The 14804-nt window shown below is 37.9% G+C and overlaps 1 protein-coding gene across 10 annotated transcripts in view; it reads right to left on the reverse strand.

Moving 5' to 3' along the window:
- Positions 1-949: 949 nt before the first annotated feature.
- Positions 950-14804, reverse strand: part of LOC131693824 (syntaxin-1A) — a 252502-nt gene continuing 238647 nt past the window's right edge. For all 10 annotated transcript variants that reach the window (XM_058981993.1, XM_058981985.1, XM_058981994.1 and 7 more), the window contains one exon: positions 950-14802. The gene's annotated coding sequence lies outside the window, so the exon portion shown is untranslated. The remainder of the gene's footprint in view (positions 14803-14804) is intronic.

Here is a 14804-nt window from a genome sequence, read left to right on the forward strand (position 1 = left end):
TTTCATCTTTATTGCAACGATTTTGTTTTTCTCTGGTTCTGTGGAATTTCATTACATACTATAATAGAATTTTTTTTTTGGTTTGAAGTAGATTACAGCTGATTACTTTTCTCCATTTTGTTTTCCATTTTTTTCTCTGGTTTCTTGAGTGCGTGTGTGTGTATAGGTGAATTTTTCGTTTCCAATTATTTCAGAAACTCAAATCGTTCTATTGCTATTATATTCACCAAAGAGAGTTTTTTTTTATTTTCATTTTCGTTTGATTGCAATTTTATGACTGTTTTGCTGAAATTGTTGTTGATGTTGAATTTTTCAGTGTCTCTACGAGAAACCCTATCCCGGAACCAAGAAGAATGTTTCGTTTTCATGCTGTGGCTGCTGGTTGTTTTGTAGCAGTTTCTAATTGTTGATTTTATTTTCTTTGGATTTAAGTAGTGTTTCTTTTTTGCGAAAATTGACAAGTTTTACACACGGTTACTCTCACTTTGATTTTTTTTTGTTGTTCTTCTGCTTCAAGTTGTTTGTTTATATTGTTTTGTGAATTGCTCTTTTGAAAAAGAGTGCTCTGGCTGGGAGAGAAGAGAGAAAGTGTATTGTGAAGTTTCCTGGGTGTGTTTGTGTGAACCTAGAAGGCGGAAGGAAGGGGAAGCAATCATCTCCAGGTCTGGTGGGGTCACTCGAACTTGGCGATGTATTTGGTTGTGTCTGTGTGTATGTTTGTTTGTGTTGCCTTGGAGACTTGGGGAAGTTTCTACCAGAATGAGAGAGAAAAAATCTGCGCTTGTCTGGTTTCCTACGAGTGCGGTATAGTTGCCAAAGTCTTTCCGTTTTCTGTTTGTTTCATGTATCCGATTAAACTTTCAGAAAAACAGAGAGAAGAGTTGAATATTATATTTGTTTTTTCCTAATCACTGCTTGGTTGGCTAGCGTGTCACTTTTTTCTTGTGTGTATGTGTTTTTTAATGCAAAAGGCGAAAAATTGTTAGCTATTTTTAACTTTTGTTTATTTTTTTAGTTTTCTTTTTTATATAATTTTGAAAGCCATCACTTGATTTCTCTTTAATCTTATTAACTTGTTTTCTTTTATTAAATAACATGAAAACCAATTTTCAATTGTCCATTTTTTCATCTTGATTTCTCTGTTAGTCACTATTTTGTTTCCATTGTTATAGGTTATTGTTAATACATCATCTCTTTGCTATGTGTGTTCGTGTGTGTGTGTATGTCTGCTGGTGTTGGTGTATATCTTTCCTGTGTTCTTTGCGATGTGAGCATTCTATTGTGTGTACATTTGTATTTGAATGGGTTTGATTTTTCTCTTTTCTGTTCGTTTTGCTTGTGTAACTGTGTTCGTGTGACCTGTGTTGTCTGTCAATCGAAGAAGGGTAAACCAGTAATTTGTTGTATTTTCCCTCACGGTGTAAAGAGATGTATGATTTGCCTACGATTTCTTCAACACTATTTTGAGAGAGATTCTTCATTAACTTGTCAGTAACTTCAAAATGGACTTACGATTAAATGTAACAATATACACGATCCTTCTCTAAACATTTGTTTATTTTTCTTATACTTTTGTCAAATGCTTCCTCGGTTTTCTGCCAATAGCGACGCCTTCGATTTTATAATATTCTTTTGTTATTAACATCAAGATTTCAAGAAAAAATAAATTCCTTATCTAATACAAGAGAAAGGGTTAGGAGGAAAATTAAAATTAACACGTGTCGATTTTTTGTTTTGCTTTTTAATATCTCACAATGATAGTGCTGCGGTTGCTGCTGCTGCAGCAGCGGCGACGCTTATATTGATTTCGCTACTGTCGTTCTCGAATTGTTCGTTCTCTTTGCTCGGGGCTGCTGTCAAATCTGGGAGCACTGCTACGTACGTACGTACGTGATAAAAAAAAATTAAAAACCAAAATACGATTGTTGTTTTTTGTCGAAATGTACATAGAGCAAGTCCGATTTCATTGCTTTTCCGGTGTTTTGTAAACGCACTACCGCACTTCTCGGTCACAGCATACTTTGATTTCAAGCTCGCAGCGTAGACTCCCAAAAGTGACGTCACCCCCTTATTTTTATTGCCCTTCTTCGACCATTCAAATAGCTATTGTGATTTAAATACTTTTGTTATTATAATGCTTACATCCTATTAACCGATATAGAGAAATATAGAGAAAAAATATTCACTGTACAACAGAGCGCCTTTTTTGTATTTGTCTTTTTTTTTCTCCTAAATGTTGTGATATTGTTTGTTTTTGTTTGTGTCTGTGTTCCTTTTTTGGGATTTCTTTTCTATCTTATTCGCAAAGTTTTTTTTTGTGTTTTTCGCTGTCCACGAGAGGAAGAAGTTTGAATTTCATTTTTTTTTCTTTTCGAATGTTGCTCTATTTTATTAGCAATTTGTAGATTTTCTACAGGTAAGATGCCTAACGTTCCAGTTAGATTCCTTTTTTATATGTTGTTCTTAACTGTTTTTCTCACCTTTCGTTATATTTTCGTCTTTGAGATAAATAACTATTTTTAAATTAATAGGCTAGTTGTTGCTGCTTTTTTACTTCTCAGATGTTACCATTAAACGTTACATATATAGACTAAGCTTCCTTTTGAATGAAAACTTTATTCACATTTTGCCTCAATCAATCAATAATGCGAAAGATGCGATACTTAGGTAAGTCAATATACATATTAAAAAGTTATGATTACTCTATGCTGATTTGTTTTTAATGTTTCTTCGTCGGATTTCGTCTCAAATACAGCTCAGTATCAACTAATTATTGGCTTAGTTAGGTTTACTTCAATTTACACTCGTCTGTTGTTCGTTTATTTGTTTTTGTTTTCCTTTTCATGCGAAACGAAATTGATCCAAAACTAGCACACACTTGCGCGATTCAAACAAAATTAAACAACTTGCACCAAGTTTTACTTCTCACTAGTAGACAAAATTACCGTCATTTTTTTAAAAACAATTGACTCAACAGTTTACTGTTGCTTGGTTGCTGATTTAGTCCTACAAACTACTAGCAAGAGAAAAGCGCATAACTGAATCCGAAGGCAACGGCTTTTTAATTACATAACCTAGCGCGAAACGGAGCGTCAACTGAGACAAAGATTATGCTTCAACTTCCGTGTTGATTGTTTTCTCGTTTATATTTGTTTCCTACTAATGAAGAATCTTATCGTGAAGTTGTAAAATATTTACTTCTCCCACGTTCGTAAGATTAATTTCAGGGCAGTACAGTACGATTAATGTTATCGTGTTTCGCACCGAAACAGTGTGTGTGTCGTGTATGTGTGTGTATGTGTAAGTATAGTTGGGTACACAGGTCAAAGCATCCGTAATCTTTCCGGAATATGAAGGAGAAATAACTTTAATGAAGACAGCATTGCATGAAACTTGAACAACTGAAAGCAAGCCGATTAGAAACTAACCGTTTGTTAGAATCTTTGAGAGTTTGGTGGACAGAAAAAAAAGAAGTGGTGCCGGAATTATTTCATGAGGAAAATAAAAGGAAAATTTTGCGCTGCAAAAACCGGTTGAGGTTAGGTATTCCAAGATGAAAACAAACCAAACTTTTTTGGTTTGACTTTGCATCTGTAATTGTGAATGAGCTGTCAGAAATCTCAATAGCAAACTTCACGGAACGAAAGTTCACTCTGTCAGAGAAATTTTAAAATTGCAGTCAAATTCTCCTGGTATCATTAAAAGATGTGTCACCGTACACCGTGAACTGTCACCTGTCAATTCGGTCAAACTCAGTAATGTATCTGGCAACGAAATTCCAACGATTTCCAATTACCGTTAAATTTTACACAACTTAAACTGAAAATTGGTAGCTTTTATTCTAGAAATACAACTCTTACATCCCATGCAAATGATCAAGTTATAGTTAAACGCTTTCTTCGTCAACGCTGTGAGCACCTCCCTGCTAGGCCGCCAATATGGTGAATCAGGAATCAGGAATCAGAATATATTGACTCAAATGGCACGTTCCCCGGACATAGACATAGTGTGATTAACCGTGCTTGTTCAGAGAGAATAGGGAGAGAAACGAATAGTGAAAACGGCAAACGGTTATCCTCCAGAGAGAGATACGCCATCTTGAGCCAGCGAAACTGTCAAATTCTTGAGCCAGCCGAGCCAATCTATCTCTTTTTGGGAGCACTGCTAGATTTTATCAATGGAATCTAAGGTTGCCAGTTTGTCCGCATTTCTCTCCCTGGAGGATAAGTAATTTCAACACTTGCATTTTGGCAATTGCTTCCACAGGCAGCACTTTAAATGACTCCTTTTATTTTTTTTTTGTGTTGCGGAAAACGTACAAGTTTGTTTCAAAACAAGAAGTGGCGACTTTCCTTTTGGCTTTTGCACGAGGCAAAAATTAAGCGCGAGGTCCGAAATTGAGAAATCTGTGTTAGTCTGTGCACTTAAACAGAAAAGTGTGGAAATTTATACATTAAAACAGAAAACTGCAGTTTTGGAAATCTGTGCAGAATATTGAAAATCTTTGAAACATAGATTAAGCTGTGCACCTGGCATCCCTGAACAATACTCAATTCATTGTCCAATAATTTCACTCTGCACCAACTATAAAAAACATTGAGTCTTTCCTTACCGTATCTGACTAATGAGGATTAAGCTTCGAGCGGATCGTTTTCAAAAAGTCAGTGGGACCCACAATTTATTCGCCCGAAGCACTGTTACCAAGTAATTTGCATCACAATCAGGACGTAAGTATACACCAAAGTTGGTATAGGGTGATACGAGTTTGAAGGGACACACAATTTTGTCCCATCCAGTGCGATTTTTCTTTGCTCAATGAAGCAAAGGGACCTTGAAACAGCCAACCCCGTGCTTCAGTAGATCCACCCCAAATTTCGAATCCTTGACCCCACCGTCGATCTCCACTTTAGAAGCGGGCATTAATACGCGATAGTTGACGACCTTTCGGGATATCTGTCACTGTTGAATTCTTGCAAAATCTTAACAATACTTAGCGGATTATCTTTGGTCCAAAGGAAGCTAAAATATGGTCTAACCGAGCTCAATCAATATTGTTAAACAGGTAGTCGGAGTCTGTGTCTTTTCAGGAGAGTTTGTTTATGCCCGGGCCTAGACATAAGTTATATAAGATATAATAAATTGAAAGACAAGCAAAAGGGTCCGCAAGGGATGACATTCCCAACCGTTTGTAACCGAAACTGTTTTGTCAAGTCAACAAAATTTTTATGTGATTAAACGAGGAAACATCCGACTTTATTGTAACATTACTTTGACTCTCCAAATTCACGAAAGATCTTGGTGTTAACGAACTGAAATCCCTGCTCCTCGAGTTTGTATCAGTGGAATGTTCTACAACGTATGTAATATTCACATTTCTATGTGAAATTATTTAAATCTTTCTTCGGAGGAATTCATGTTTACCGCGGCATATTCGCTGACAATACTGCAAATGCCCTTGTGGCCACCGCCTTAGGAGAGCGGAGCAATTTCCAAGTACGTACGAAATCATTGTTCGAAAGTCAAACTAAAAAGAATGACAAAGTTAACACCAAAGGGGCGCAAAACTGAGACTTCGCCAAGGCCGCCAGAAGGTCTCGCTACGGCTCTGCTAGTAATGTCCGGTTCTTCGCAGTTCAACGTCCAGGCGTGAACCCATATTGATCATCATTATATAACCCTCAAAAAGGCAAGCCAAAACCGTGAAGCATCGCTGCTAAGACCCTGTAACATTAATAGCTCAGACTACCAGACATAACACTCGAAAACAATGCATCGCCCTCTTTAACGGTCATTTTAAATATATTTGTAGTTGGGACTGTGGCCACATTTGAAGTTATGGCGCCACTGATATATGAAGAAGCATATGGGGGACAGACCACTAGTGGAAAATTGTTCCCAAAACTGAGGGGTAACCCATCAACAAATGAGTGTTTGGGACTGTGAATAAAAGGTGGAGCTAGTGTTCTGGGAAAATTGCCAGATCGATGCTTTTTGAGGGAATTCCCTCGTAGTGTTATGTCTGTTAGTCTGTGTTAATAGCCTCTCTTTGTAGTTTTGTTAGTGAAAGAATTGAAAGCTTTTTGGGCTCGATAATTTCTATTTCTAATTAAGTTAATTAAAACACGAGGATTTTGTTTGTGGGATAATCACCAGCTCGAAATGAAGTTAGTTCACGATTGTTGTTGATGTCTCGCTTACTTCTGTTTTGATGGACTGGGAACATGTTCGCGGATTTCCAGCGAGATGGAAAAATGCCACTGGAAAGAGATGCTCGAAAGATGTGAAGAAGCAGAGTCATCAAAACATTGATGTGCCTTTTCAGAAGTACCGAAGGGGATCTGTCGAGTCCCGTCAATAGCGCACAGTGGATTCGGGACCCACAACTGGCACCGGTCCGATTTATTCTTACAATTTTCTCTGATTTCAAATATTATGATTAAAACATGACTAGCTACTAACTACAAATAAAAGTTTCGTACTTCTTCCCATATATAAAACAAATTTCAATTAACTCTCCTTGTGTTTTTAACTGCTACCCATCTTTAGAATTTAACATCTTAAACGTAAACATCGCGAAAATCAATCAAGAAGAAACAAAGCTTAATCGGTGCGGCGAACTTGCCCGCCATAGTTGGCAGAATGATGACAGCGCCATTTAGAAAATTTCAACGAAAGCCGAAATCTTGACGGAAGATTTTCTTCCAATCGGATATGACACGAAAATATGTTACGAATGTCTCGTTGTTTCTCTTCTCAACTTTCAGGAACGAAAAGGAAGTTGAAAATATAACTAACGAAGCATTATAGAGATTGGAAAGAGATATCGTATGGTACGATTGGGAAATTCCTATGTATTAGGCGTTGTCTGTTTGAAAGCTAGTCTACGGTATAGTTATGGTTGCTGTCGGCCAGAATGACAAGCTAGACCAGACGCTAAAACCAGGACAATTTAAGCGTTTTCCTCAACATCCCAGACACAAGGACAGGCCATTAAAAACCAGTGAAGTCTAGCTAAATCTCTGGTTGAACTGTTGAGCCTCTCGAGATTTATGATGGCCCTGGAAGCGCTAGAAGCTTCTCGTTCTTTAATTTGTAACACAAGAGTTTTTTCGCTTCGGTTTTGTGTCATCGCTTCGCCGAATTATTATATTTGGTGGCCTCTCAAGAGAAAAAAGTTATCCTTTACAAGGAATTTCATCTACCTTTAGGTTTTGAGGGCAGTAACAGGGGCCCTATTCTCACAGTCACGTCACCTTGTGACTAGAAGGAAATTTACTTCTAGTCACTGGGTGACGTGACTGTGAGAATAGGGCCACAGATGTCCCGGTAAGGGGATTGTCACAGTCGCACTCTTCTTGTCAAGTGATTTCTCCCCACTATAAAAGCGCACTTTTCAGCATTCCCAATGCAAGAGATATCTTAATAAATCTCTGCGCACTTGCCACACCGTGTCTTATTGTTACAATGGTCTATTTGTGCGGCAAAAACTAACATAATATTTTTATCCCATCCTGTGCAATTGCCATTCAAAATCTTAGCTCACTGAAGGAAGGAGTTCTTGAAACAACCAATCATTTATATCCAGTACATCCACGCATGGTTAACTCGACTCGTTGATCACACCATCTATCTCAACTTTGTGGCCGGGCATGTAGACACGGTAGTCCTTCATTGAATACTGTTCTAGTCTGGACAGTAATGTTCTTTGCTTAGTTTAGATAGGATATCACAATTCCGAAGTTATCTGGACGATCTTTCGTGATATCTCTTACGGCTGAGTATGTCTGCGTCAGTACTTTCGAAATCTTTGGAATATTTAGTGGATTATTTGTGATCAGAAAGAAGAGCAGATATGACCCGACTCAGATCAATATGTGTGATTTTAAACGAACTTTTTTCGACCTCTATTTTACGATCACTTGCAAAATAAAAACTTTAAGAATACTAAGGAAGCGACAGAAATTACAGTAGATATAAGAAATTGAAAAAAGAGTCAGGATATAGTAAACAAAAGTGTGATAAATGTTCAGGATGCCTGAATCATGCAAGTATTTTTGTTTTGCTCGCTTGTGGCAAAAGAAGAGTGGGTGGAAACATAACCGGAATATCGTGACCCACAGGTAATTGATATTTAGTCTCCTATATATATGAACAGTCTGTTGGCTTCAAAACTCGATTTCACGATTTTATAATTCAAGATTTGCGGTTGACTTTACATAAAATGAGCAACAGCTAAACACGAACGAGTTTCCACCGAATCTTTTGGAAATCGAGTTTTTTCAGTATTTCCAACCATCGGAAATGAATATTGGATAGGAGGCCGGTTGAATTTCCCAACAAATTGCCTGCTTAGTTAACTGATTTGCATGTACAGTCTTCCGTCCGTCGCTATGAAATACCGCAATGATGAAGTTACAGAAAGATTAGCAGTGTTTCTTCTGTTCTAAATTTGTCCGAAACAGGCTGGAAAATTGCGATTTCCCATGTCGCTGTCGAAAATTACAGGTTACAGTCCTAAAGTCAATTCACAATCCAGAGTAATGCCACGATCCTTAATGCGCTCTGTGCTTGTTAGAGAACTGCCACAGATTTGGCAATTATAAATGATGGGAAGAGTTTCCCGATGGAAAGAAATTATGCTTCATTTTGCGATACTTAATCACATAAAGTTTTTTGTGCACCATTCTTCAAACAGAAGCAACATTTTTTGTAGCTTCAAGCTGTCGAAAAGGCATTTAATTATTTTGAAAATTTTAGAAACCGTCTACCTAGGCGACATTCCGTTTATAAATATTGAGAACAGTAGCGGACCGAGGTTGCTGCCTTGTGGAATTCCGAGCAGGTGTGTGAACGTTTCCGATGTTGTATTACCGATAACGCGTATAACCTGCCCTAAGCTGAGACGCCGAGTCGCTCCAATTTTTCCAAAAATATTCCATGATCTACTAGATCAAATGCTGCTTTGAGACCCATATATACCGTATCGATTTACCACTTCATGTTCCGCAGACAGTTCCAAGTAAGCTGTATGAGGTTTGTGGCTACATAGCACAACTTTTACAGCAGGCGAACAAAGTAATAACATTGATCATGCACACAAAGAAGCAATTCCACGATAATTGGAGATAATGCGTTTGTTACAATTTTTTTTTAAACTGAAAACAAGTGGGAAAATTTCCAGCGTGCGGGGAACTCACATTCCTGCACGGAGAGATTAAACAGCCTATCCAGCGGATTACAAAGGGCGACTGCACATTACTTTAGCATGGACGACGGTATATGATCAGGGCCAGCAGCAAAGGATAACCTCGGAAAACTGAAGTCAAATACCACGCGTGGCATTTTACTCGTAGCTTCTCATATCTGCGTCGAATTAGCAGAACTATAGTGGTATACATGCACAAAGTGTTCTGCGAACAAGTTGCGCTGCCGGCTTTCGTTGCAGGCTGTCACATTTTCCAAAAACATGGAGCGTGGTAGGCCAGTTTCCTTTCACTTTGAGTTGGCAAATGACCAAAACAAGCTTGAGGTTACGACGAAGCTCCTTCTATGGCCAATATAGATTTACTCTTTTAGCCACGTTTCTGTTAGGACTATCATGTCGTACACAGCCTCCGAAACAGCTAGGAAAAATGTATCGATTTTGGTCCTAGACCCACGTACATTTTGGTAATATATGCGGAGAACATTAGAGCCAGACTGAAATACGAGAAAGTCAGGAACAGCAGGTTCAAGAATATGATAGTACTCGCCTGGGATAGCAGACAGGAAACCCCCGCTGCCATCACCGACCTTAGGACCGGGACTATTTTGAAGAAGGTTATTAACGGAGAGCACGTTTTGGTCGAAAGCTGCACTAAAGATGTTTAATTCACCTCCGCTGAGTTGACTAAAGGAATGGTCAATACAGCTGCAGTACATTTCTTAGTCTGTTACACAAATTTCCTGAATAGAACTCCGTTTGACCAGGTTGAAGCCTAGAGGAATTATTCCTTTAAAGCAGGATCCAGTCCGATTTTAAACGAAATGAATGACATTTTAGAAACATATTATACGTCGATTGGACCTTCAAACACATTAAGCTGTCAAAGTTCGCACTGATCTCGTGTGGTAGGCTATCTGTTCCTGTGGTTTGAAGAGCGACATTTACATCCTAACCGTGACCATCAACCGGGAAATCTATGTGCATGCTGGAAGCCGATCGTAGTACCAGCTAGTCGCAAATAAAGACTCTCATAGTAATGGACCCGCGAAAACTGTTAAAATCCATGACCAATCGTCCATACTGAAGGAATATTGCATGATTTTATAGTAGAATACTCCTAACCTTCATAGCAGAGGTTTCAAAATTTTCTGCTGGAAAAGTTCCCTAGTTTTTGAATACGAATAACTGTTGTTGCACTGAACGAAATAACTAGTCAATTCCGTCAAATGTGCGACTACCATAAATAACGAAAATATTGAATTTTATAGAATTATCTGCGCCATGATTGCGCTGTACCCAAGTTACCATAAACAATAAGCCATTGCACTATATTGGCTATACATTTGCATTAATGTTGCATTGCAACTCCATTACAGCATTAACAATGCATTAAAGGTCTATATTAGCATCAATAATGCATAAATGCACAGCCGACATATAGCATTATCGCTTGCTCTATATGCGTATATAAAGCTTATTTAACGCGTACATGCTTCAAGGATCTTTATAGCATGTAAGCTTTACAAGTGCATTTAGTACCATTATAGAGCAAATAAAAAGCCGATATAATGCTATTGTAATGCTGTGGGTTTATTTGTTATGCAACTCTTCTTGAAGATCATATTCGGCATATAGCATTTCAATCGAACATATGCAATATAGTCCAGGGAGCAGACGCAGAGCACCTACCGTGAAGGACGAGGCAAGGTACCTCAGTTCGGGACTTACTCAAGGTAATTTTCGTGAAACACTCATATCAAGTGAGAACGAAAACCATCCTTAATCATTACAATGCATTAGAACACGAAGAGAATCGATTACGGTTTTAAGCAGAACAATTTATTTTAAAAATTTTCCTTTTTGCTCATCGTACCGAAAGGAAATATAAGAAATGGTTTGAAATCCATGGCGGACAATGACAGCCAACTGAAACTATTTTATAGCATTAGTAGTGCCAATATAAGGTTTTCAAATTTGACATTTGTACGCTGGTGCTATATAATAGCATTAGTACTGCAGAAACGAGCTGTCAATCTCTACACAGTAATAGCACTATATTTCGCCTTTCCTGGCATAATACCAGCATTATATCAGTATTTAGGGCTTCACGGCTCTATAAGACTGCTTTATATGTGGATCTAAAGCAGATATTAGGATACGTTATAATGCTTATTGGTTACTTGGGTGCTGTTCGAATGCAAAGCAAACATATTATAGCCCTGTTGGTACCACCCCATTTGATATCTACGAATGGGGGTTCCCATGAAAGTAATAATCTGTTTGCAAATTATTCAGCTCGTATTTTTTGCCGTCTACCAAAAACCGATCTGATCAGCCCATTACCAGTATGTATATCAGCTCAAAAAAACATCATCTGTCTATCGTCCCACAAACCTACATAGGCTCTTTTCAGGGCCAAAAATACAGAATTTGATTACAATTTCTTACCTATCTCATTTTACAATTAAAGATTGACGGTAATCTGTACCAAACTTTCCACAAACCCCAGTAATATGTACCGTACAGACGATGAGTTCTGGCGAAGTATGTGCCGTCATTCGTTGACCTGATATGCCGTCTTGAAAGTAACCAGCTCGAAATAACTTCTGCTGCCTCTCGAACCGCCAACCATAGCGGCCCGTTTCCAACCCATGAATACACTACATTAAAAGATTTATTACGATGTTTTACCCATTTCGTATTGCAATTTAAGCTTCCCAAAAACTTGTATCAATTTGTTCTTTTCCACAAATATCTCTATCGTACATAATCTATGTGAATAAAATTCGATTAATCTGTACAATTTCAACAACGAAAAACTTGAGGTGGATATTGTTAGGGACGCGACCTGACGTGGGACTATTCGTTGGCAAATTATTTTGTCGGGTTCGTGCATTACAAGCTTAACTTGAAATTTGCTTTTTGAAATTTTTATGCTTCTAATACAGAGGATTCGAATTTTCTGCTGGAATAGTTTCCCAGTCTTCGAAAGTGAATAACTGTCGTTGGATTAATTGGAATAATTAAATTTCTGCGCTATCTGATAGAATATGGTCAGTAATTTTGTATTCCGTATTCCGCAAAATGGGCAACTACTACATATAAACAACCAAAAGAGATGGTTGGTTAAGGTCAGTGACATAACAGGGGTGAAGTAGAATACACTTTAGCCTGTTAATTCGGATGCAGCAATTGTTACAGAAAAATTTCTTTTAATGTCTGGTTTCGTTGGTAAAACATTAAACATATTGTTTAGTCGTGACTACGACTTACTTTTCGATGTAGAGCCCCCTTTTCAAAATTTCGGATGATACAAGAGGGACCCGTTAGTAACGTCTATTGTACTGAACGGAATTACCGAATGTTTACATTAATCAGTTGGAAAATGTGCACCAATTTTGTGGCAAAAACTGATTTTCAGAAAACCCTTCGGAAAACCGAGATTTTCCAATCTATTTCAGGCAGAGCCGTCAATATGGAGCACCTAAGCGGTCTAAACGAATGTTGGGAAGTATTTTTGTTCTTCATTCATCGTTCGCTAGCCGCATGAAAAGCATGTTGATGGGTAGTCAAAAACAGTTACGAATGGGAAAACAAATTCGGCTGGAGACATGATGAAGAACAAAGTGTAATGTATCCTTGCTGCAAATGGAGGTCATACACGATCTTGATTTGAATGTCTTGGATTATAACGGAAGCTGATGTATGGACAAATTTTTTTGGCGTCTGATCTATGACTTTTAACAAAGTCTTCTTGCAGTGCGTAGTCAATTGAAATTTATTAAATATGCAGTGTTTGATTTCTACGCGGAGGGCAAAAAATACATGAAGATGAACTTTGGATTTATATTGAAAAAAAAATGCATTTCGTTAGCATCGGTTTTTAAACCAATCCCCTGAATGGGCGATTTCTGTGCTTAGTGTATGTTGAAAGCGCAATTCAATCACGGTGGTGACATAGTCATTCATCGTAATATATTGTAGATGTAAGCAATCGAAAACACACGGCAAACATTGCTGAACTGGCTAAATTAGCAGATAAAATAAATTGCTAACTCTCTGGGTACCTGTGTACTTAATTTAATTGGAATGTAATTTCCGCAATTCGCTATCTTTGACGATGCCAACGCTAACTCAATCGATTGGGTGAAAACGAAGTTGCCCAATATCCAACTCTGTATGTAAGAATGTCAGTAGGCGCTGATTTCAATATATAGTACCGGTTAAATGTTTAAAATTTGCAGACAAATTTGACCCGACCTAAAACTCGAATTCGAACCCAACACTATTATGCAATGTCCTGTGGACCGGGGCAGAAAATTAACAAACTCTTTCCTTCATAGCACACATGATTTTAGTGCTGATTTTTGCTATTACCTTGACCCCAATAATAACCCTAGACAGAAAGAGTGGGTGTCACTGCTACGCAAAACGATTCACACTTGTTCGATTTTTTGTTTCGTTATTCAATTTGCTGCTTTCTTCCCTGTTGTGTGTTAGTAGGAGCTATAAATACGACACTCTCTTAAGACTGTTTTTTACGAATAATAGTAATAATATATCTATAGGCTTTTTGTATATTTTTTCATTTTCCCTCAAATTAATGTTAGAGATTATTTCATTAAATATTATCACACATTTTCTTGAACGTTTTTAATTTTTCTTTTACTCCAGTGTTCTTGTCTTGATTTCTGTTTGCCATTATTGTTGTTACCATTACGCATTTCGCTGGTAGAGATTAAGCTTCTTACAGCATAAGTTTTGTTAAACGAGCGTGTGAGTGTTTGTGTGGGAGAGTGAGTGTTTGTGTGTATTTTTAAGCCTCCATGATCCACGTCCCGTTCTGTATGTTCACAGGTGAAACGAAAATGTGGGACAACCCTTTCCTTGTAGATTATTGCTAGGATTTTCTAACAAAACATGTCACCTAAAATCAGTTTGAACTTGCAAGCGAAAAACTGCCACGCTCAATTGTTTGGTTAAATATCTTCGAATTCTTAGCTACAGCCTTTTCTATACAAACATTTTTTAAACGGTTCGGCTACTGCACTGCACATTGTATTTCATTTTTCTTTTCTGGCTTTGCCTGAAAGGTTCGCAAGTTAATAAAAGCTAGTTGTTCCGTAAATAGTTTAATTGTTGGCTAAAAAGTATATTTACACAAAATGAACCTAAACACATAACCACTAGCGATTTGACTAGAATCAACGAAACGAACGAACCCATAACAGTAGTGCACCCCTCGCGTGCGTGTCCTGCTAAGAAGAGGACCCAAAACTATCTAATCTTACAAACTTAATAAATAATCAACAAGCGTAAGTTTCGGGGGTACATATTTTCGTCTCCGCGTATTGTTCATAATATTTCAGCGTCCGCATGTACAAATAACTAACTGCTGATGAATGTGGCAATTTTGAGATCTATTGAAAGCAGCGGATAGTACAGATCGTCAAGCGCGGTCACTCGTGCCACTGGTTTATATTCAGATGTGTTAGTGCAGCTGTGACTGAGTACTTTCTCTTGCTAATACCTATTCCCGGTAGTCTACAGTTGATCAGTATCTAAACAATCGTGTTGGCAATTGTGACGAGCAGTATCT

This window comes from Topomyia yanbarensis, chromosome 3 (genome assembly GCF_030247195.1).
Source record: "Topomyia yanbarensis strain Yona2022 chromosome 3, ASM3024719v1, whole genome shotgun sequence".
NCBI classification, from domain to species: domain Eukaryota; kingdom Metazoa; phylum Arthropoda; class Insecta; order Diptera; family Culicidae; genus Topomyia; species Topomyia yanbarensis.